Genomic DNA, 22,313 nt, shown 5'->3' with positions numbered 1-22,313 from the left:
ATCAAAACTCTCTCTCTCTTTCGCTCACTCGCTCTCTCTTGCCGGTCACTCCTAAAACTTCCCCCTTTTGCTAAACAACCAAATGTCATGTTTCCATATCATTTTTGATTGGTCGACATGGTACATTTTCCCACCTATAGGGCTTTGGAGCGTGATGTCACGGGAGATGGGCCACGCCCCCTTCCGCCATGACAGTAGGCCAGCCAAAGGATACCATTTCAGCTATGGATCGTACGTGTTGTGTTGTCGGTTGCAACGTTAGATCACACGATCGTGAAGGCAAGAAGCTGGATAACGGGCTCTCTTTTCATCGTTTTCTGTCCTGGAGGCAACGTGAGGGATCCCATGTATCCGATATTACTAAACAAAGACGTCAGGCTTGGATTGCAGCGGTGAGACGAGCGGATATCGAGTTCTCTGCAATCCCCAGCTTTTTGTTGGTTTGCTCACGGCATTTTCTTTCCGGTGAGTTCTAAATTAATTCATATCACTCTTGAAAGGCTTTTAGTGTTATTTTCAACGTGCTGAGGTCATAGATAATGAGATAAAACATGCTAATGTGTGATGCTGCAGAACCACATCATGTCGACTGAGTAGCTTATGATTTGGCATTATTGCAGGCAAACCAGCATATGAAATGGATGTAACAAATCCAGACTGGGCACCAACACTGCACATGGGGCATGACGACATACCTGTATCAGACTCGGACCGGCACTCAAGGCGTACGCAACGGAAGCGAAAAAGAGCACCCATCGGAGGTAAACAACCCCCCCCCCTCTAAAAACATACTAAATTGCTATCACTGTACACTAATCCGCACATAACTTCCAGATGAATCACACACCTATCATTGGAATATTGGTGTACATTTACCTTATGTCTAATTTTATCTTACAGGCTTTCGTTATGCAGCTGCAGAGTCTGAAGGTGTGCCCCGTGCAGAAGTGATTGATGAAGATCTGACAGAAGACCAACAGCAAAATCACAATGTCATGGAGGCAGTGGACAGCAGTTGTGTTGGACAAGTGGAGGTTGAGGTACCAGCTGCAAATGTGGATATACTGAAGAAATGTAAACCTTTTAAAATGATGACAGATTACAAACTCTCAGCTGTGTCTGTAATCAAACCTCTGTAACTTTGCTTCAAACACAACAAGAGAAAAAACTCTGAATGTTTCACATTAAAGTCGTACATTTCTCACAAAGCTCAATTATGTGACAGACATTTCTACGCTGTGTCACTGCATCATTTCATGTCTGGCACTGATCACCACCTGCACTCATGTATATATCTTTCTACGTAGCACTCATAATTCTTATTCTCATGTATATATCTCATGTATATCTCATGCACATATCTTTCTTTCTACATAGCACTTTAATTCTTATTGTTTGCACTGAAGCACCGCAGCAATTTCCTAATGTTGTAAACCTCAACATCTGGCAATAAACCCATTCTGATTCTGATTCTGATTCATCCCATGTCAGTTTGGCCTCATCCTGGGCCGGATTATCCAGCACACACTCTGACCACAGGCCCAGGGGCCACGCACAGCTGGGCTCCATCCAAGAGACAGGAAACAAACCGACACAATAATAAAAAGCACCATGTGATCTTCTTACATCTTCAAGACAAACATAGTAAAAACATGAGCATATTTGTTTCCTGATAAAATGATGTGACAGGTAGAACAGAGTAAAGTGGTGGTGTTACTGTTAAGTCTAATTGTTGAATGTTGCCATTGTGTTTCTTAAATTTGTACAGTCTTAGTTCAAGCAGTAGGATCAAAGCCATTCCTTTGATCCTGACCACCTCTCCAGCCACTCTGTGCTGGGGGAGGTTTTATTGTAGATACATCCTATCTGGAAGATCTGTTTCTTTTGATGTAAACTTCCTGGGTTTATGACCCTTTGGTCAGCAGGAGGTAACACACACACACACACACACACACACACACACACACACACACACACACACACACACACACTTACATACAGTGCCTTGTCTATGTAACCAAAGGGGGGTTGCAAGGGGAGGTGCTTTGTAAACTATTGTTTGAAGATTGTCAATAAAAGGCAGCGAGAGGAGGCCACCATTGGGGTCATTGTCGTGCTGGACACAGACGAGGCCTCCCTTGCGCAAGTAATGGATCGATCGACTGTCTTGTTTTCTTCATGATGAATAAGTCTCTAGAATTAGCGGGGTTTGTGGAAACACAGACCCAACATTCATTTGGTCCTTCGGAGCCGGAGCCTAACACATTGCATCCACCGAGGAGAGGGAGAGGACGCCACCGCAACGTCTGGGATGATTGACGTAAAGCCCTGGTGTTTTTGGCTTGCCACCAGGCCGGGAAGTTTGCTCCTGACCTCCCCTCGGGATGGATGACGATTGACGGGATCCAGAGGCTCTTCCCATGAACGTAAACAAACAGTGAGTACAGAAGGCCTTAGAGAGCGGCTACGGGCTGTGCGTTAAACGTGAGTCCGGGAGCGCGCTAGCTGCGTGAGAGAGACGCAGGCTTCTCCGCCATTTGGGGCGTAGAGAGTTCTCCGCCATTTGGGGCGTGGAGATAACCTAGGTTCGGCGTCTCCGCCGTGAAGGAGTCCGGAATCTCCGCCATTTGGGGCGTTAGAGAGTGTCTGAAGGTTGAATTCTCCGCCATATGGGGCGTTTGAGAGTTTTCAACAGAGAGCGCTAGCTGTGCGTGCAGACGCAAGCGATAGGCCTATGTTGTGTGTGTGTGCGGGCCAGACGTGGTCTGCGTGAGTGTGGCTGATTGTTAATGGAGAATAAAATGTGTAAGTCTGCCTTAGAAGGAGATTTAAAATTTATGGAGAAATTTTTACCAGGCAGCACGCAGTATGTAGGTTGTTGGCGTAAGAAATGTGGATTTGAAGGGACATTAGTGGAAGTTCAGTGTAAAATGCTGGTAGAAAGAATAGCTGTAAGTGTAGCTGGTAAAACAGGTAAAGCGAAGCAGAGGAAGGAATTGCAGTTAGCAATTGCTAAGTTGTGGCTGGAGCAGGTTCAGAAGAGGAGAGAAGCAAGAATGTTAGCAGAAAGTAGAGCCAGAGAAGAGCGTGAGAGAGCAGAGGCTGAGTATGGAGAGACATTGGGAGAAGCATTGAGTCCAAGACAGACTGGGCAGGGTAGGAAACAGAAAGTAAAGTTAGTGAACACAAACGTTACAACTACATATCCATCCCTGACACAAAACAAACAAACAAAAAAAAAAAACATATGGTGTTTCTGTAACAGAGTGTGAAGATGAAGAAAGTTTTTCTCCTGATCCAGTCCGTGAGTGTGTCTGACGTCATGGTGTGTGTGAAAGGTATCCAGCTGGGGCAGACGTGATTCTGCAGGTCACCTGCCCAGTGGACAAAAAGAAATAAAATAGTTGTGTGGATGAATGATAGCACGAAGAGTGTTTGGTGTTTCTAAGTCTGAAACAGCTGTAATGCTATTTTCTGTTTTGGAGAAAAGTACAGTTAAAGAAAAAAAAACAGAGAGAGATGTGTGTTGTTTTAAGCAGTGATGAGAATAATGAAAGTGTGATGAGAGAAGAACACAAAAACATACTGAAAATGCATTAACTATACTAACCCTACATGCATTTACACATAAATGATACTCATGAAGACCAGACAGCATCTTAAGCATGAGATTCTGTTTGTCATCTTGTCCAAGTCACTAGTAAGATGAAAGTGATACATAGACTAGTGGACTGAATATTATAGGAGGACAGATGGTTGCATCATAGATGAGAGGTCTTAAATGAGTGAGCTGAGTGAGCTGATTGTGAGTTTCTGGTGTGTGAAGAAGTTTTACCATGGCACACATTTAGTTACATGAGAACTAAAACTTATTATGTGCTAAGACAACAGGGTTATGCTGTATGTTGTGTGTATGGCTGATTGGATGAATGTTTGAGATTAAACTGGCTGTTTGATTTGTCTTTTGTTATTTAAGTTGAGCCTGCCAATTGGGTTGTGACGATTTATCCCCCTGGCATGAAGAACACGTGTCATGACTTAAACAAGGCCTTTCTTTCCTTTGATTTCCTTTATTTTCTTTCTTTTATTTTGTTACTTTCATGGTGCACTGAAAGTTTTGTTTGATGATCTCTGTTTGAGCACGATCAGAATCGAAGCGTCGTCGAGAAAACTGTTGCAAAGTGAGCTTCTCCAAAATTAAAATGGGCTCAGGAGAAAGCCACTTATTTGAGACAAGTTCCTGTCCAAAAGGATTCAACGAGGAAATCCAGTCTAAATTCTTTTTCTTTTTGAAATGACGTTGTTTTGCTGAGCGTGGAAACGGATGCGACGATAATTTCCACAATTAGCAAAAGAAGGAATCACTGAGTGAATGAGTAAGAGTTTTAAAATAAATGGGAAACTGACTGACTGACAAAAGCTGACAAGACTGACTGACTTAACACCATTGTGTGAAGTCAACCCCCACCTGACAAAGGTGTGGATGTGTCTCTGTGTGTGTCTCTGTTGCAGGAGCAGAAGGAGACCACAGGAGGAAACTTGGGTCACATGACTATGTGAACTCTGAAAATTTAACCTTTTTAGTTTAAATTCTATGTCTGTGAATTTACCATGTGTGTGTCATTCACTACCTTGTGTTGCTCACAGAGATTACTGTGAGAAAGTGTGTACACACCTGCGCAGCGCTAACATTTACATTTCTCTTTACAGCAGATGGTTAATCATGTGATTTGATCATGTGGTTTACAGCAGGACACAACTTAATGATGTTTCTCTACCACAGGATTACTGAGATTTTGTATGAAGAGAACTGTAGTTACAGGCTATATGTTGATGATGAAATTACACTGTGTTTTTGAGAGAATGTTACAGGGAAGAAATGAATGCAGTGTGAGACATACTGTGATGAGACCATTGTTACTTTTCCACAGCGAGTGTTAACTTTATGACTTTTCACAGCTCCTCTGGAATCTGGATGGCCGACACCTGACAACCGGGATGAACCTTGTGTTTGGCTAATGTTGTTTTTCTTTAAGAGTGCTTGTAAAGGATTCAGCACAGACAGACGAGTGACAATTGAACAGATGTGCAGTGGTTACAGAATAGTTACATCGGGGCCCATTATCTGACCACACTGTTGGGCTCATGGTGAGTAACAAACTTAAGGGACGTCACTGATTACAATGTGGAATGACGGTGAGATGTTAAATAATTTGGAACAAATTATGGGGAAAAGTAGGAGTTTAATGAGTTCAGAATAAACCTGCAATGATACTTGTCTCTGTGATGCTGAATACTTTATTACTCTTATGATCTATAGTTGGTTGCAAATGTGAAGTTGTTTTAATTTTAAGACTTTGTCTTCTAGGATACAGGAGCTGGGAGCTAAACAAGCTGAACATTTCAATGCTGACTAATGTTTTTACACAGGGTTACAGCTTGGAGTGAAGCTGCTCCAAGGGACAAACCTTGGAGATTGTTTTAGGGAGACTGTGCAACACTCTTGTACATGTCTCATTGGGGAGTTGACACATGGCGAAAGCCGTGTGGCGAGAGGAGTGTCATTTTTTAATTTGTAGATATCGTGAGGTGCCATGACGAGAAGGAGTGACTGAGAGGATCGTCCACAAGATGGAAGCTGAGGCCAGGAGAGAGTTTTCAGGAGGATCGGAGATCACCTTCAGCACAGAGAGCTGTGTTACTGGTCTTCCAAAGGATCGTCACGAGGAGACTTTGCACAGCAAATCTTAAATAAGATGAAAGAGTTTCGACGTTGACGTTAAGGAAGACAACTAAGCTGTTTGCGTGTCGAGGAGCCTGTGCCATCACCAGGGAAGTCTCAAATGTCCCAGGAATGGGTGGACCAAAGACCAGCTTTCCAGAGTCATTATTTTGTTTTAGGAGTTTTATTTTTCATTTTGTTAGACATGGCACAGTTGAAAGTAAAAGAAGACCACTCTAATTTGTCATGTTGTCATATTTTGATATATTTGATTACTTTTCATTGGTTATATTATATCGGGTAAAAATCACCCGGCATTAGTGATCGTGTTACTATTTATAGCGATAGTGTTCTAGGGTTAAATCTTCAGCAGCGTTGGAAAATGGAACCTGAGGGAGCGTGCCAAGCTCCAGAAAGTGACAGCGCAGAGGAGGTCCAGCGATGGACTTGTGGTTCTGTGAACAGCACAAATGCCAGGTGACTGTAAAATAACTAACAGCACTTTTTCCACAAGTGAAGCCAGTAACTTACTATCCTAAAAGATTAGCTCTAGTTGCTCGTGCTTTACCTCCATGCGTGAGATCAGTATGTGCAGCAGTTTAAGCTGTACAATGTTTCAATAGTTTATTTCACCTTTTGACATTGTTAGTTCCACACGAGGTAGATGTCTACTACTGCAGACTAAACTTACATTTCTGACACCTACAAGACACTTGTCTTTAATGTTACTCTCACAACCACACATATTACCATAAAGTGGTGCACAATTCTGAATCTGTCCAACCCTTTTTGCCAACGGAGGAGGGCAAAAAGTGAGTGTAGAGAGCGCGAGGAGAAGAAGTGTAAGCTGAGGGATGACTTAATAGATGTGCCACTCGTTGAGGGAAAGGTTTGGTTTGCTGATGGTTTGAGTTTTACAACAGCAGAGGGACAGACTAGAACACGTTTTACTGTAGCAGACAGTGAGAGAGAGTTATCTATGTAGGACAACTAGCATGTTTCATATTTGCTTGAGCAGCAGAGATGCTAGCTTTAACGGAAGTGTGTAAAGCTGTAGAGAGACAATATACACTGATAGGCAGTATACATTTGCTACTGTACATTTCTTTGTAGTGCAGTGAGTGAGACGAGGTGTGACAACCTCTACAGGGAAACCTGCAGAACACACCAAACTCTTGCAAAATCTGCTGGAGGCAGTGTTATTAACCAGTAGAATTGCCGTTTGTAAATGTGCAGCACACATGTGAGGGAAAGATCCAGTTGCATTAGGGAAAGTTTTTGCAGATAAGATCACAAAAGAAGCAGCTGTAGTTAAACATGGTGTTAACCTTTTATCAGTACAGCATCAGCAGACATGCAGGCCCACTCACCTACAGCAGGAAAACAGTTGTGACTTACAGAGGGAGCAAGCTTGCAGGATGATTTTTTATCTGTGTGATAAACCAGTACTGCCTGATAATTTGTATAAGACTGCTGCTATTTTGAGCCATTGGCTTTGCCATGTCTCAAACAGGAGGGAAATGAGCAGTCGTTATACTCATTCTAGGATTATTAAATACTTTTTAAAAAAAAAAACTTTTGCAGGCAGAGAGAACTAATGGAACAGTAAAGTTAAGATTTAGGAAGACAGGCAGGACATGGTTAGACTGTATAGAATAAGTACATGAGGATTACTCCAACAGAGAATGGTCTGACTCTTTGAGATTACACATGTTAGAGCATTTAGAGTTCCAGTCTTCTGTAGTGATGATAGAAAAGCAGAAGAGAGAGCGTATTAGCAGATTAGATGCTTGAAAATGTTTAAAAGTAAAGTAGTCATGAGAACAAATGATCTGCCAGATGATTCTGTTTCTCCGCAGGAGCAGAGTCTGAAGTCTGGAGATTGGATGTTGATAAGGCCATGGAGAGGAAGTGCTGGTCCAGTCCATGGTGGGAAGGTCCATATCGGATGCTGCTGACGACGACCACAGCAGTGAAGATTGCTGGAAGGAACACTTGGATATATCAAGCGCACTGCAAGAAGGTGACACACATCCAGGCCAGCTCGGAGTAAGTGGCAGGAAGACCGGGAACAAAGGGGGGGGAAAGCCTCCAGGGCCCCTCGTCTCAATCCGGTGAAGAAACCAACTGAGCCACAGGTACTCATCAGAATGGCTGGGAATGTGCTGTGCATCTTCTTGTGCCTGTGGACCCTGAGTGGGATGACAGGGAGCGCACTGGAACAGAGCAAACCACACCCAGTACCAGCATGGGTTTTCAACAACTACTGGTGGCAGTTTAAGAACACAACCGCTCACATAAAGAATGAGACCAATGGTTATGCTTGTGATGCCACTGGCTACACATTCTTCTGGACTGTGGCCCTATAGCATCACTGAGAGCGAGGCAGTTTGTCTGGTTGCTTTAGCAACACATCCGGGAACACTGCCAACTTTTCAACTGCTCTGAACCTGAATGGAAGGTTGATTCACCAGTAGCTGGGAAGGTGAACTGCTCTGGTGAGACAGACCTGCTCGTCTGACTCAAAGAATATGACTTGTTGCAGGACATTGAACAGCTAAACGAACTGGAAACAGGCCAATTGCCTATGTGTATGAAGGACAATGGATTAGCCCAAGTTGGAGATCAACCATGGAACATGGCAACACCACCTATTCTTTTGTCTTCTGCAAGAAGGATGTAAACAGAGAAGCCTTTTGTCTACATTACATCATGAACACTTGAGGTTTCGAGCCAAGAAGTTCAAAACAGCTTGATCCAATTTCCTTTACAAAGCTTTTTCTGTGGTGACAACAGGACAGGAGAAGAGTTGTAAATGCAGATAATTCACCAGTTGACTCTAACCCCCACAGGATGCCTACAGTGAGATTTCGGGGGGGTTGATAGGAGTCATAAAGAAGGGTGTTGACCAGGCTGCAGCTTTGAAGTTAGCTGAGAGCCATATGGACAAACAATAAAGTCAACTGATGCGTTTAAATACCTATGTCTGTATACAGTTGGATTGTAGTGACATATGATTTTTGAGAATGATGATTCTTCTTGTTTGACCTTTGACATTCAGTTGTGTACTTGAAGAAATACATAATGAATTGCACGACAGGAGTAGATCCGCCACAAGGATGGATAGCTTGGTTACCGTCTGGTCCTTGGTGGCATCTTCTTTTGAAAAAATTAATTCCTGTTTTTGGACTGTTGATACTGATTTGCTTATGTATAGGATGTAGTTTACTGTGCATGAATGAAATCTATACTGACACTGTCCAAACAAAGGGTGCATAAGTTGAAATTTAAGAACAATGACAAAAAGGAGGGAAATGTTAAGTCTAATTGTTGAATGTTGCCATTGTGTTTCTTAAATTTGTACAGTCTTAGTTTAAGCAGTAGGATCAAAGCCATTCCTTTGATCCTGACCACCTCTCCAACCACTCTGTGCTGGGGGAGGTTTTATTGTAGATACATCCTATCTGAAAGATCTGTTTCTTTTGATCTAAACTTCCTGGGTTTATGACCCTTTGGTCAGCAGGAGGTAACACACACACACACACACACACACACACACACACACACACACACACACACACACACACACACACACATAACACACACACACACACACTTACATACAGTGCCTTGTCTATGTAACCAAAGGGGGGTTGCAAGGGGAGGTGCTTTGTAAACTATTGTTTGAAGATTGTCAATAAAAGGCAGCGAGAGGAGGCCACCATTGGGGTCATTGTCGTGCTGGACACAGACGAGGCCTCCCTTGCGCAAGTAATGGATCGATCGACTGTCTTGTTTTCTTCATGATGAATAAGTCTCTAGAATTAGCGGGGCTTGTGGAAACACAGACCCAACAGTTACAGCCTTTCTACCCTCTGCTGCCGAGGCTGTTAGTCTCTCCCAAACTCAGCTACAGGACTTCCAAATGAATGAAAGCAGCAGAAGTGGCTTTACAAAGGAAAGAGGAAGAGGAGAAGAAGAGGAGAGGGAGGCCACCCTGACCATCACTCCAGCTGAAAACATCACACTTCCATTAAAGTTGGTGAGGAAATGTTGAGCAGGATGAGCTGCTGGCTAATCTGAAGGCTGTAGCAGCAGCTCACAGTCACAGTGGATTTCCACTCATGAAAAAGCTCTGGCTGCTTCATTTCTCATCTCATATCAGAGACTTTAATGCTTCACTGAAGCTGTACTGTGATGCTTCCATATCCCAGTGAGGCCTCCATAATGATTTCAGCTGTTCTGTACACACACTGTGTGCCCTGTATGGCTCAAAGTCTCTGCAGCCTGTTTTTATCTGCTATCATCAGATCTTCATCATCCTCATTCACATCCCTCACACACTCTACAGCCTCATCAGCACTGACTTCATCTTCACTGACTGATGGAGCACAACATGAACCTGTGGAGGCTGAAACACTGTCCTGTCAAACATCTCCCCGTCACCACTCCACTTCTGTCAGCCTTTAAATGAACCCTGCTCAAGTCTGTCACTTCTGTTTGGAGCCAAAAGGAAAAACTCTTGTTCAGTCGTTTGGAAAGACAACATTTCTGAAAGCACTCAAACTTCTTCACATTTGTCTTCAGACACATCCTGAACATTTAGGAACTAAAGAAAGTTTCAAACATCAAAGACCTGAAATATAGAAAAACAACAACAGCCGCAGTCAGTGAACTCACCTCAGAGTCTCCAGTCGACAGTTTGGACTCTCCAGTCCAGCACACAGAAGCTTCACACCTGAATCCTGCAGCTTGTTCCAAGTCATGTCCAGCTCTGTCAGATGGGAGGGGCTGAACTTCAGAGCTGAGGCCACAACTTCACAGTGAGACTCTGAGAGTCCACACTCAGTCAGTCTGTGATGATAGAAAATATAAAATGTGTTATTATAAAAGCAGAAAATCTGCATTATAAACACAGACTGAATGTATATGAAGACAAAACAGAGTGAGGTCATAATCTGATGAATCTGCTCTTCACATCTGTGCTTCAGCTCCTCTTACTGTGTTTGACATGACACAACGATTGAGTCTCTCTCAGACCTGCAGACTTTTAATGAGAATCTTTGTTTGGCTTTAATCTGCAGATGAAGGAGGAAGATGGTGTCACATTTAGGCTTCCATAATGTCCACAGTCTGTCACTGAGATCTGATCCAGAGTCAGAGTGAAGACACACATTTGGACTGTTTCCTGTTTTGACTCCAGAACATTTTGAATGAGTTCAGCTCAGTGAAGAGTTCCAGCTGGAAAGATGATCTCTGTTTGCTACCTGCTGTCAGGTACGACTGTTCACGTCCACACGCAGGAAAAACCTGCTGACTGTTACCAAACGGAGCAGAAATCTCATCACTGGACAATAATGATGAATGAACTCAGAGCTGCTGATATCAGATCTGATCTCAGGGGAACTAAACACAGAATGACTGGCTCATTTTAGCTTTCTGAGCCATTATCTGCTGCTGTGTCGCTAGTTGGCAGAAAATGATTTGTATTCCTGTTCAGGGCTTCAGTGTTTATGAGTCCAGATCCAGGTGACAGCAAGTCAAAATGATGTTACCTGTCTGTGTCCAGCAGCAGCCTGTATTCACTTTGAATATTGTTATAACCTGACATGGATCAGTTTGTCTTTGATTGGTTTGTAAAGGTCACTGTTTCCATTGGACCTGAGTGACGTACAAAGACAGAGAGGGAGAGAAAGGAGAGAGAGGATGGAGACAGCAAAGAGAGAGCAAACACAAACAGGTGAGAGTGGACAGGTGACCAAGGTCAGCAACCAATCAGAGAGCTTCTGTTTGACCCACAGTCACTGATGATGACTGCACATAACCAAGCAGTGTGTTACTCTGATATCAAATATGGATCCTGCTCTTATAATAATGATCATCAGATGATATTATTGTGTTATTTTGTAGCTGAATACGATGTTTGTGTGATTATCAGTGAAAGAAGCAGTGAGGAGGATGGAGAGAGAGAGAGGACAGAGGCTGAAGTTAGAAACACTAAAAGGATTTTTCATGGATTTCATGGATGATTTGAGTGATTTCCAGCAGGACACTTAAACATGTCAGTGGACGTCCTAAAGAACATATTCACTGATATGAAACGTGTCATTGAACAGGATTAATATCAGTGGAAACATGGTGGAAACAGCTGTGACTGCATGGATGTGACACACTTCAAATCTGTTCTCCACTCTTGGATTTGGGATCCATGGAGCTGCTGCTGAGTCTGTACAATAAAGGAATGGTGTGGAAGGTTGCAGCGTACGGACACAAACACTTTGTGGTTACAATCTGATTTTATTTTCAAAATTAAACTACTAACCTACACTGATCAATGATGCTAATGATCACATCTGGACTCACCCAGCCTTTCTGCAGGTCCTCACAGCTGGAATCAGTCTCTGTCGTCCCCGCTCTGATGTTTTGTACTTCTGCAGGTCCAACTCATCCAGAACCTCCTCTGACATCTGCAGCATGAAGGCCAGAGCTGAGCACTGGATCTCAGAGAGTTTCTTCTCTGATCTGTTCTCTGACTTCAGGAACTCTTGGATCTCCTGAAATAATGAGAGGTGGTTCATCTCCATCAGACAGTGGAAGATGTTGATGCTTCTGTCAGGAGAGATTTCATCACTGTTCATCTCCTTCAGGTTGTTGATGACTCTCTGGATGGTTCCATAACTGATCTCTGTCTGACCCAGCAGACCTACTAAGAGTCTCTGGTTGGACTCCAGGCAGAGGCCATGAAGGAAGCGAACAAACAGGTCCAGGTGGCCATTTTTACTCTGGAGGGATTTCTCCATGACTTTAGTCAAAAAGACATCCAGTGATGGGAAGCTATAAGACTTGAACTTGTTCTTAAAAAAAGATCTGTTTTTGTATTCTTCTCGGAAATTCCCTAGAAAACCTTCTATCACCTCTGTCTTCCTGTTGGTGTGACAGTGGAACATGTAGACAGCAGCCAGAAACTCCTGAATGCTCAGATGAACAAAGCAGTAGACTGGTTTCTGGAAGATCTCACACTCTCTTTTGAAGATCTCTGTACAAACTCCTGAGTACGCCGAGGCCTCTGTCACATCCAGACCACACTGCTCCAGGTCTTCTTGGTAGAACATGATGTTTCCTTTCTCCAGATGTTCAAACGCCAGCCTCCCCAGCTTCAGAAGAACTTCCCTGTCAGCCTTCGTCAGCTCCTGTGAACTCGTCTCATGTCCCTCATGGTACTTGTTCTTCTTCCTCTTTGTCTGAACCAGCAGGAAGTGTGAGTACATGTCAGTCAGGGTCTTGGGCAGCTCTCCTCTCTGCTCTGTAGTCAACATGTGCTCCAGAACTGTAGCAGTGATCCAGCAGAAGACTGGGATACTACACATGATGTGGAGGCTCCTGGATGTCTTCATGTGGGAGATGATTCTGCTGGACAGCTCTTCATCACTGAATCTCCTCCTGAAGTACTCCTCCTTCTGGGCGTCAGTGAAGCCTCGTACTTCTGTTAGCCTGTCAACACGTGTAGGAGGGATCTGATTGGCTGCTGCGGGTCGGGAAGTTATCCAGACGAGAGCCGAGGGAAGCAGATTCCCCTGGATGAGGTTTGTCAGCAGCTGGCTGACTGATGACTTCTGTGTGACATCAGACAGCAGCTTCCTGTTGGTGAAATCCAATGAAAGTCTGCTTTCATCCAGGCCGTCAAAGATGAACAAAAGCTGAGAGACAGCCAGCTTCTCTGCTGTGACCTTCTGTAATGTTGGATGGAAAACATGGAGCAGCTCCAGAAGACTGTACTGCTCATCTCTGATCAGGTTCAGCTCCCTGAATGAAAGCAGAACCACCACACTGACATGTTGGTTCTCCAAGCCCTCTGCCCAGTCCAGAGTGAACTTCTGCACTGAGAAGGTTTTTCCAACACCAGCCACGCCGTTGGTCAGAACCACTCTGATGGGTCTCTGTTGGTCAGGTAAGGCTTTAAAGATGTCCTGGCACCTGATTGGAGCGTCATGGAGGGCGTCCATCTTGGAAGCTGTCTCCAGCTGCCTCACCTCATGTTGGGTATGAACCTCTTCACTCTGTCCCTCTGTGATGTAGAGCTCAGTGTAGATGGTGTTGAGGAGGGTTCTACTTCCTGTTTCATCACTTCCTTCAGTCACACGTTCACATCTCCTCCTCAGACTGATCTTATGTTCATCTAAAACCTCCTGCAGACCAACATCTGCTGAAAGAAAGAAAAACAATGAGACTAAAGAGAAAGAAAACTCTTCAATGTCTGAACAACACAAGAAGTCCAGTTTTCAGAAATGAGTCCATCAGCAGACAGATGTTCAGTCTTACTTTGTACACAGCTGCTCTGACTGGCTGTCTGCAGTCCAGCTCTGCTTCTGGATCTTTCTCCACACTGTGCAGAAGCTCTGATGGTGACACAGAAAAGTCACAGTGGAGATACTTCTGTCCACCTTTGATTAGACTCATTATAAAAAGGAAAACAAAGTTTGAACACAGTCATGTTTCCAGTTCACTGACTTACATTTATTCCATGGACACTCACTCTAACCTGAAGCACAGCTACAACCCAACATTGTTGAGGCCTCATCTCCTCCTTTCCTGACTGTAGAGGTTAAATATGCAACAACCAACAAATAAAAGAATTTGGTTCATTTCCAAGAAATTCACACGGTGACCAAGTAAAGTAACCGTAGTAAAGGAGACAACATCCCGTTGATGGTGGGATTATTTGAAAGATTTGCTTTGGTCACGTCACCAAATGCAGTTGAACCACCCGTGGATCCATGTGTAAGAGCCAAAGTCAATGTTTATGTTTTTCCTTTTTGTTTTGGTGGCACAGGTGTATAGCTTTACCTGCGTCTCAGGTGATGGTATGTGGGTGTGGTCACAGTCTATTTACCTGAGGTCGGTGTTCGCAGCAGGTGTGTTGGGTGAGTGGTTTGTGGCCAAACTTTTCTGTTGACCGTCATTTTTTGGCACACCAGTTAATCCATGCGCTAGTTGTAAATTGATTGAAAGCGCAAATGTTTGTTTTTGTTTTGTTCTTAAAATAAATGCGCAAAGTACAAGTACGACTCATTATGGATTATTGGAGGCGCGTCACAGGGACACAACCAACTCAGCCAGCCGCGGCTTTATCTACGGATGAAAGTCGCAACATTTAGTCAACAGAAAACCTTGTCTTTTATTGCACGCATCAAAACAATGAAGAGGATTTTTGGATATACGTTTTGGAGTCACGGAGCTGTCAGATGAGTGGACGCAGTTCTCAAATGAGTAATTGGAAACGGCACCGTCACACTGGCATGGTGGAACGCAGCGCAACAGACACTTCAGAAGCGGTAGGACACGCGGATTCACTCTGTGTATTATTGGATGTTTTGAACACAGTTTGTAAGTGTCATCGCTTGTCCATTGGGGACATTGGTTTGATCTGCGTTGTGTGCGTGCGTGTGCTTGATTTGGCAAGCTGGAGGACGCTGCTCTGGTTTTGACAGCCTGTGACGCTGCTGCGCAATGGTTTACACGGAAGAAAAGTATTGGCTGTGATCTATCTGTGAAGCTGTGGAATATAATGTTGTTTTGATGCATGTGAAAAAGTGACGATGAGTGAAATAAAAGAAGCCGAACATGAACTGGAAGAAAAAAGATCTGCAAAACTGACGGCTAAAGCGCTTGCTTTTAAAATGGAAACTTTGCAGAAAGAGCGAAAAGCTCATGTTAACAAGATTAAAGGGTTAACTCGTGATATTAAAGAATTGATGAACAAGGATGACAATGCAAAAGCTGTGCTGCTTAACTTGGAAAAACTGAATGATTTGTATAAAAATGCCAAAGCAGTTCATGATGCATTCATTTTATTGATTCCTAAAGATGAACAAGATGCTCATATTGACTGGTTTGGACGCATCACAAAATGTAATGATGATTTTGTTGAAGATGTGAAACAGTGGCTTCTTGAAGCTGGAAGACCTTTTATGGAAAAAGACAATGAAGCTGAGAAAGTGCCTACTGCTGTTACTTTGGATGTGCCCGTTTCTGCTGAGACGGTTTTATCAAAGGAGACAGTTTCTTCCACAAATGATAAACATAACATCTTAACATCCCCAAAGCAGGTTAAAACAAATTCTGACATACAAGATGAAATACAGCCAGGTGACAGTGTTTCAAACGTAGGAAGCAAAAAGAGTAAAATCAGTTCTTCAAGCTCAAACTCCAGAGCATCAAGTACAACATCAGCACGAATAATGGCTGAAGCTGAAGCAGCTGCTCTGATGGTAAGGCAAAAAGTGCTTAAGGATAAACATGCCTTGGAGGAACATGAAGCACAGTTAAGGAGACAGCGGGAGCAACTGGAGCTGGAAACAAATATAGCTGCCACGGTTGCAAAAATGAAAGTACTGAAAGGCTCAAAAGGATCCAGTATCAAAAGTAAACTATCAAAAATATCAGATGGTATGGAGTCATATTTTGAAAAGAGACAGAAGGTAACTCAAGTGTTGAATACTAGTCCGGATACTCCTGTACATGAAAGGCAACATGTGCATATCTTTAGGGAGCATAATGTTGCAGACTCACAATCTCTCTTAACCACAGGCAGAGTTCCAATACAACCTCAGACTCTTTCTGAAGATCCCTTGACATATCAGTCAAACATTAGAAATTCACATGAAAATAAACATGTACCTTCTCAAATTTCTAGTCATGAAGAAGACTGTAACATCTTATCTGTCATGAGTAAGCAGAACGAACTCACTGCTTTATTAATCCAACAACATAGTCTTTCTTCATTGCCTAAAAAGGAGATCCCAGTTTTTGATGGAGATCCACTTCAGTACCAGACTTTTATTAAATCGTTTGAACACAACATTGAAAGCAGAAATAAAAACCCTGGAGATTGTCTTTATTATTTGGAACAACACACAAAGGGTCAACCAAGAGAACTTGTAAGAAGTTGCCTACACATGACTTCAGAAGCAGGATTCAGAAAGGCGAAGTGTTTATTACGGCAGCATTTTGGGAATGAACATAAACTTGCCACGGCTTACATGAGCAAAGCACTTGCTTGGTCTTCAATAAAAGCAGAGGACACGAAAGCTCTTCAAGCTTACACAATATTCCTAAGAGGCTGTTGCAATGCAGCCGCGGCTTTATCTACGGATGAAAGTCGCAACACCACGTTTGACCATTCTACCACTCTGAGCTCTGCTTTTTAATCATTTTATTATTATCATCATTCATTTATTCATTCTTTGGAGGGGGGCTATTTCCTAATGCCGCCCTAATAAGCTGATGTTCAAGGGGAAATATAACAGAAACTCTTTCAGTGTTATTCATTAATAAATTAACAGATAAACTGTGAAGAAGAAAAAAACTGAGATTTAAAGGAGAGAGTGAGAAACTTGATCACCCATCCTCATAATACATGTTCATCAGTATCTGCTGTGACCATACTGCAGTAATAACTACAAGTCTACATTTCTGTGACTGTTGATCAATCACAGCAGGAATCTGAGCTCATCTCTGCACACAGAGCAGCTTCAGCTCTGGGATAAACTGCTCGCTTCACGTCCTTCTCAGCTCACAGACACTCATCCTGATATTTTCCTTTAACATTTGATGGTATAATTCATCAGAGTTTACACTTTATCTGCATAAATACAGAAAAACAGACCCAAACACCAGAAACCATCAGTTTCACCATGTAGAATATATTGTTGTTTCCTTTTAATTCAGAGAAAAACTCTGATTTGGATTTTCTCTGTTCTCTTTGCCACAGCCCATCCCAGCAGCAGCTGAAGCAGCTGACTGTCACAACACTGAATAACACTTTAGGAGGAATTTCAGAGGTCAGTAAAGCTCCAGGTTCAACATCAGTTAATTAATCATAGTTCATCATAAATGTGAACCTGGCTGGCACACATGTTAATGTTAGCCATTTAAATATTAGCAGTTAGCTGAGGCCACAAGAAGAAGAGGCCCTAGAAGAACAATGGATGATAAGATTAGATTTTCAAGACTAGGCAGAGACGTGTTTTCCTTTACTGTCTCTTACAGAGGAGGGAGCAGATACCAGACGAGGTCACGGAGGTACGGGGAGGATTCGCAGCAGACAGCAAGACTGCCACGTCCATGCGAGAGAGCGATGGCTACGATAATCTCTGTTTTTGTCTCCCTATATAATGTTGTACAGCCCATGTGAGGGTTAACACAAACATCAGTCCTCCTACTTAAGTATGTTTGACACTTTGTTTACGCCTAAATTAACTTTACTGTTAACGAGTTTTCATGTTTCTGTAATCCACCAGTGTGCTCATGCTTTTTTAAGTGAAAACATATTTTTAATGATCAAATATAATTATGTTTGTTATTTGTGGATTTTAAATGTCCTTGACAGAGACAGATGATGATCATTATCCTGCACTGTGCTCTCAGGTTTGGTCGAGCTAGCACAAAGAATGGCTATGTTGAACTTCCTCCTGGGATCTACACTAAGAAGTGAGTCCAACATTAGCAGGGTCTCTTTCCTTTATCTGATTCACTTTAGCATTCACAGTCACGTGAAGCTTGTTATTAACTCGATAAGTCAACCCAGGGTTTCAGCTGAGCGCTCACATGAAACACATGGTGTTGGCAGCATCTGATCAATCATATTCATGGAGACGTGTATCAGCAACAGAGCAGCTGAGTTTGCAGAAGGAAGTCAAACTAAACCACAGGAACAATATGAGGAGATTACACACATAATAAAATACTAGCAGTAACACAGCTGCTGCAGACAAATCAGTCGTGTGATCGTGTGTGAGAGGAGAAGGACTGTAAAGGAGTTTGGTGTTAAAAGCTCTGTATGAATGTGGGAGACTTTGAAGGGCTTTAAAAAGGCCAATATAAAATAAAAGGCAGCAAAACTGCTGAGTGTGAAAGTCACCAGACTTATCAGAGCTCTGTGATTAAGACCTGTAAGAACACCTGTTTGTACTTGTTGGCATTATATCAAACACACACGTATATTAAGCCTTTGTTTGAACTCTGGTTGAATTTGTTACTTTCAGACTGTGAAACATCACAGAGGCTGCAGCTGCAGATCTTTTATTCACCTGGAAATTTACTTTAAATGTTAGATGGAAAATGTATTGCTCAGTTTCACCAAAGTAAGAACAAGAATCCATAAACCTTCATAAAGACAAACATCTCCCAGAACATTGAGCTGCTGAAGTGTCACTGAAGCGAAAAACTATTTGTCCTCCTCCATCCAGCAACACCTGAAACACCTGAGTGGAAGCTCCTCCCTACACTGTGTTTGAAGCAAAGCACAAAGGAGACACCTGCTGGAGCAGCTGGAGTCCTACAGACACTCAGCCTCTTCACTACACAAACACCTCCTACAACATCCACTCTTTCCACTCTGACTGCTGTGTTTGTGGAAACACTCCAACACACACCGCTTCACACCAACATAGAAATGTGTGAAAAAGAGCTGAGCTGATATTAAACATGAGGATTTATTCAGAAATACAGAGTCAGGAACAACATCTAGACACACATTACCTCTCAGCAGCAGAAGAACAGCCTTTAAAGTTTATATAAAAATCCTTCGACTCGTTGCTCTTTAAGGAAACACAGCTGGGTTCAGGTCCAGGAGATTCTGGCCTCTTATTGATCCTAAAAGAAAAACAATAAATGTCACAGCTTCATGAGACAGGAAGGAAAAACTGGAAATATTAAATTAAAGACATGATGAACAATCTCATAAAAATAATGTACTTACTCTTTGTCACATAACAGTCTTTTGTTAAAGTTTACAACAACATCCTTCGACTCGTTGCTCTTTAAGGAAACACAGCTGGGTTCAGGTCCAGGCTCTGGATTAGTTTCAGGGTTATGTCCAGCTGAGCCTGGTACGCCCCACAGCTCTGGGCTTTAAAACAACACACACAGAGGTATGAGTGTGAATAATGATGGAGCAGTGATGTGAGTGCTGAGCTGTGACATGGAGAAGAGTCATGGACAGTTAGAGATGGTCATCTCACCTCTGAGCTTTGGTCTGGCTCTCATGTTCCCCACACAGAGTGCTTTTAGAGGGAGGGACTCCCTCCTCTCTGTCCTCACACTGATCCATGCTGCTCAATTCACATCAGCTCACACACACTTTCTACCTTCACCTGCAGAGGAAACACAAATTATTCATGTGCACATCAACTGAGAGCTGCAGAGGTCGTGTCTGATGTTTTGGACTAACATCCATCTGAGACGCAGCTTTCATTTCAGTAACAGTGCCCAGGACCAAGCTGACTGCTTACAGAGAGTTCATACTGTAACTGCTAGCTGCTCTTTGGGCTCCGCCTCCAAGACTGTGTTGCAGGTTGAATGGCTTCTTTGTGAGCACGGCTGCTGAGTTATTGCATTTATGTGCAAGGAATTTGAAATGAAATGAAATTATTTGCTCGGATCATGTTTTTGCTAATGCTTGTGTTATGACATAAAAAAAAAACCTGTAGGACAGGTGAGAAGTGGGAGGAGATTTTCAAATTAATTTGTAGATGTTTATATTTGTCTTGTCAGAGTTAAATGTATCTTATATCTCCCTTTTTTCACTGAGCAGTTTCAACTTTTATTAAAAATGGAATGATATTTTTTTTAAGTCTGCAACTTGTGGATTATCAATAAAGTGCATTTATTTTTTCAACATGAATAGTGTACCACTCTTCAACCTTCTGCATGACTTGACTTTCTTTTTCTTTTCAAACATACTTTACTAAGAGCATAAACAGGACATAATGCCAGCATAAAGATGATGATTGGTGATGGGTCTGCCTCGCACAACCCCTCGCTGGAACAGAGACAATTCAACTACAACAGCAAAAAGCTTTGAACACCAACAAGCAGAGCTCTTTGTGTTTCTTGTGCATGAGGGAGAGAACTGGACAAAACTCATACTGGAGATGTGACCCCATAAACAGCTTCCCTAAACCTGCAGTCCAGCTATTGTTGGGATTTAAATATATATTCTTAATTCTTATTTTCTCATTATATTTTTTTATTTATTTTAATATGAGAGGCCTTCAGAAACTGAGCTCAGAGGAGACAAGACTAGGTTAAGGCATAAAACAATAAAAGAAGGTATGACCTCTCTCATGATCCCAAGTTGTGTGTGCATGCCAGAGCACTCTGGAAGGCACACAGAGTCTTTACAGACTACTAAGGATCAAACCTCTGTCATCATGCAATCGATTATAAAACTCTAAGCATATATGAGTAAATATTTCTAAGCATAAATGACAATCAACAATATTAACCTTACAATTGGCATCAGGGATTTACTTTTAGGCAATAGGGCAGTTTTACTTGCTGCTCAGCAAAAACATATTTATGTTACAGTTTTTTCAGCTAAGAAGAGCTTAAAGAATCTCAGCTTTTATACTCAAGCCCCTGTAAATAGTTGGACAAAAAAAAAATTTTCTCAGAAGTGTTCATGTTCATGTTCCTTTATTCACAGATTATTTCACAGATAGAGACTGAATAACATTTGTAACCCGGCATTTTGCAAAAACCAATGACTTTCAATAAGTATTGTATTATTTTAAAAGTCGGAATATAGTATAAATACTATGCCTAACCAGAAACGTGTGACTTTTATTAAAAAAATATTTTTAAAAAATTGATCGTTTAAATGCATTTATCTTTAAATAGTTTTTGTCATTAACCAAAATGCAGTGAGTTTATTTTCGAAATGTAAAACCTGTCAAACCCGTTTATGGTGTGAACAAAGCGGACATTTTATGACGCAGTATTTTAAAGCAGAGTCAGACATGAGAATCTAGAAACTATCAACTACATGTAGGTAAAAGACTAACTTGTGACTTTTTTTAGCTTGTGCTGTTTCCATGAATACAAAGACAAACTGTTAAAGGAGGAAACAAAGCAAACTTACAGTTTCTTCACACACCAACAACAAGCTCCGCTCCACACCTGGGGCCCGTTCTTCGTACCTCGCTAAGTAGGTTAGCCGGATTAGATTGTTGACGATTTCGCGTGATCCTGGATCAGTCGGTTCCCCGAAGCTCATCCGGGACTTGCTGTCATAGCAACAGAGCCGTAAGCGTAAACCTGCTCGGGAGCAGGTTTACTTTATGTAAACAGGATTAGATCGCGGCCACGCAGGTATGTCCGCGTCATCATACGAAAGCAACAGCGACATTCCGCCACCGTTTCACCACAAATAAATAACATCAATGTAACTAAAGATAATGCAGCACTTGATCCTTTTATTGATTCCACACAGATACATACAGGTCAGTCCCTAAAAAAAGGGAAATGTACGAGTAATCACGCTATGGCATGTAGGTGATCACGCCAGATGCAACACACATTCCACAGTAGAGGAATAGCAAATTACGTCGTGTAATCAAGATGACAGACCACGGCTATAAAAGCGAAGGTGGAAGTGGGAAGTTTGTCGCAGCCATGTCCTGTCCGTTTCTACGCGAGCCACCCATTGCGGAAGGTGCAAGAGTGATAAGGAGAGTGTTCAGAATCCAACGTATATTGCGGGATAGACAGGATCCTTTAGCACAGCGCGACAGTGTGCTCATAGAGAGAT

At 42.5% G+C, this 22,313-nt stretch overlaps 1 protein-coding gene and 1 long non-coding RNA gene across 2 annotated transcripts in view; both read right to left on the bottom strand.

Annotated features, from left to right (window-relative positions):
* LOC146676677 (protein NLRC3-like) overlaps window positions 1-22,313 on the bottom strand; it is a 157,268-nt gene that overhangs the window by 100,430 nt on the left and 34,525 nt on the right. The gene's annotated exons all lie outside the window — the stretch shown is intronic.
* On the bottom strand, window positions 8,591-9,781 carry LOC146676679 (uncharacterized). Its single transcript, XR_014910573.1, has 2 exons — window positions 9,276-9,781; window positions 8,591-9,209 (listed from the first exon to the last, which is right to left on the bottom strand). It is a non-coding gene; the product is annotated as an uncharacterized LOC146676679 (long non-coding RNA).

The sequence above is a fragment of the Rhamphochromis longiceps genome, linkage group LG3 (genome assembly GCF_057381845.1).
Source record: "Rhamphochromis longiceps isolate RC_006_pf linkage group LG3, R_longiceps_female_GT1.1, whole genome shotgun sequence".
In the NCBI taxonomy this organism is placed as follows: domain Eukaryota; kingdom Metazoa; phylum Chordata; class Actinopteri; order Cichliformes; family Cichlidae; genus Rhamphochromis; species Rhamphochromis longiceps.
Note: the sequence above shows the minus strand (reverse complement) of the source record. Positions and strands in the feature narration are given on the sequence as shown.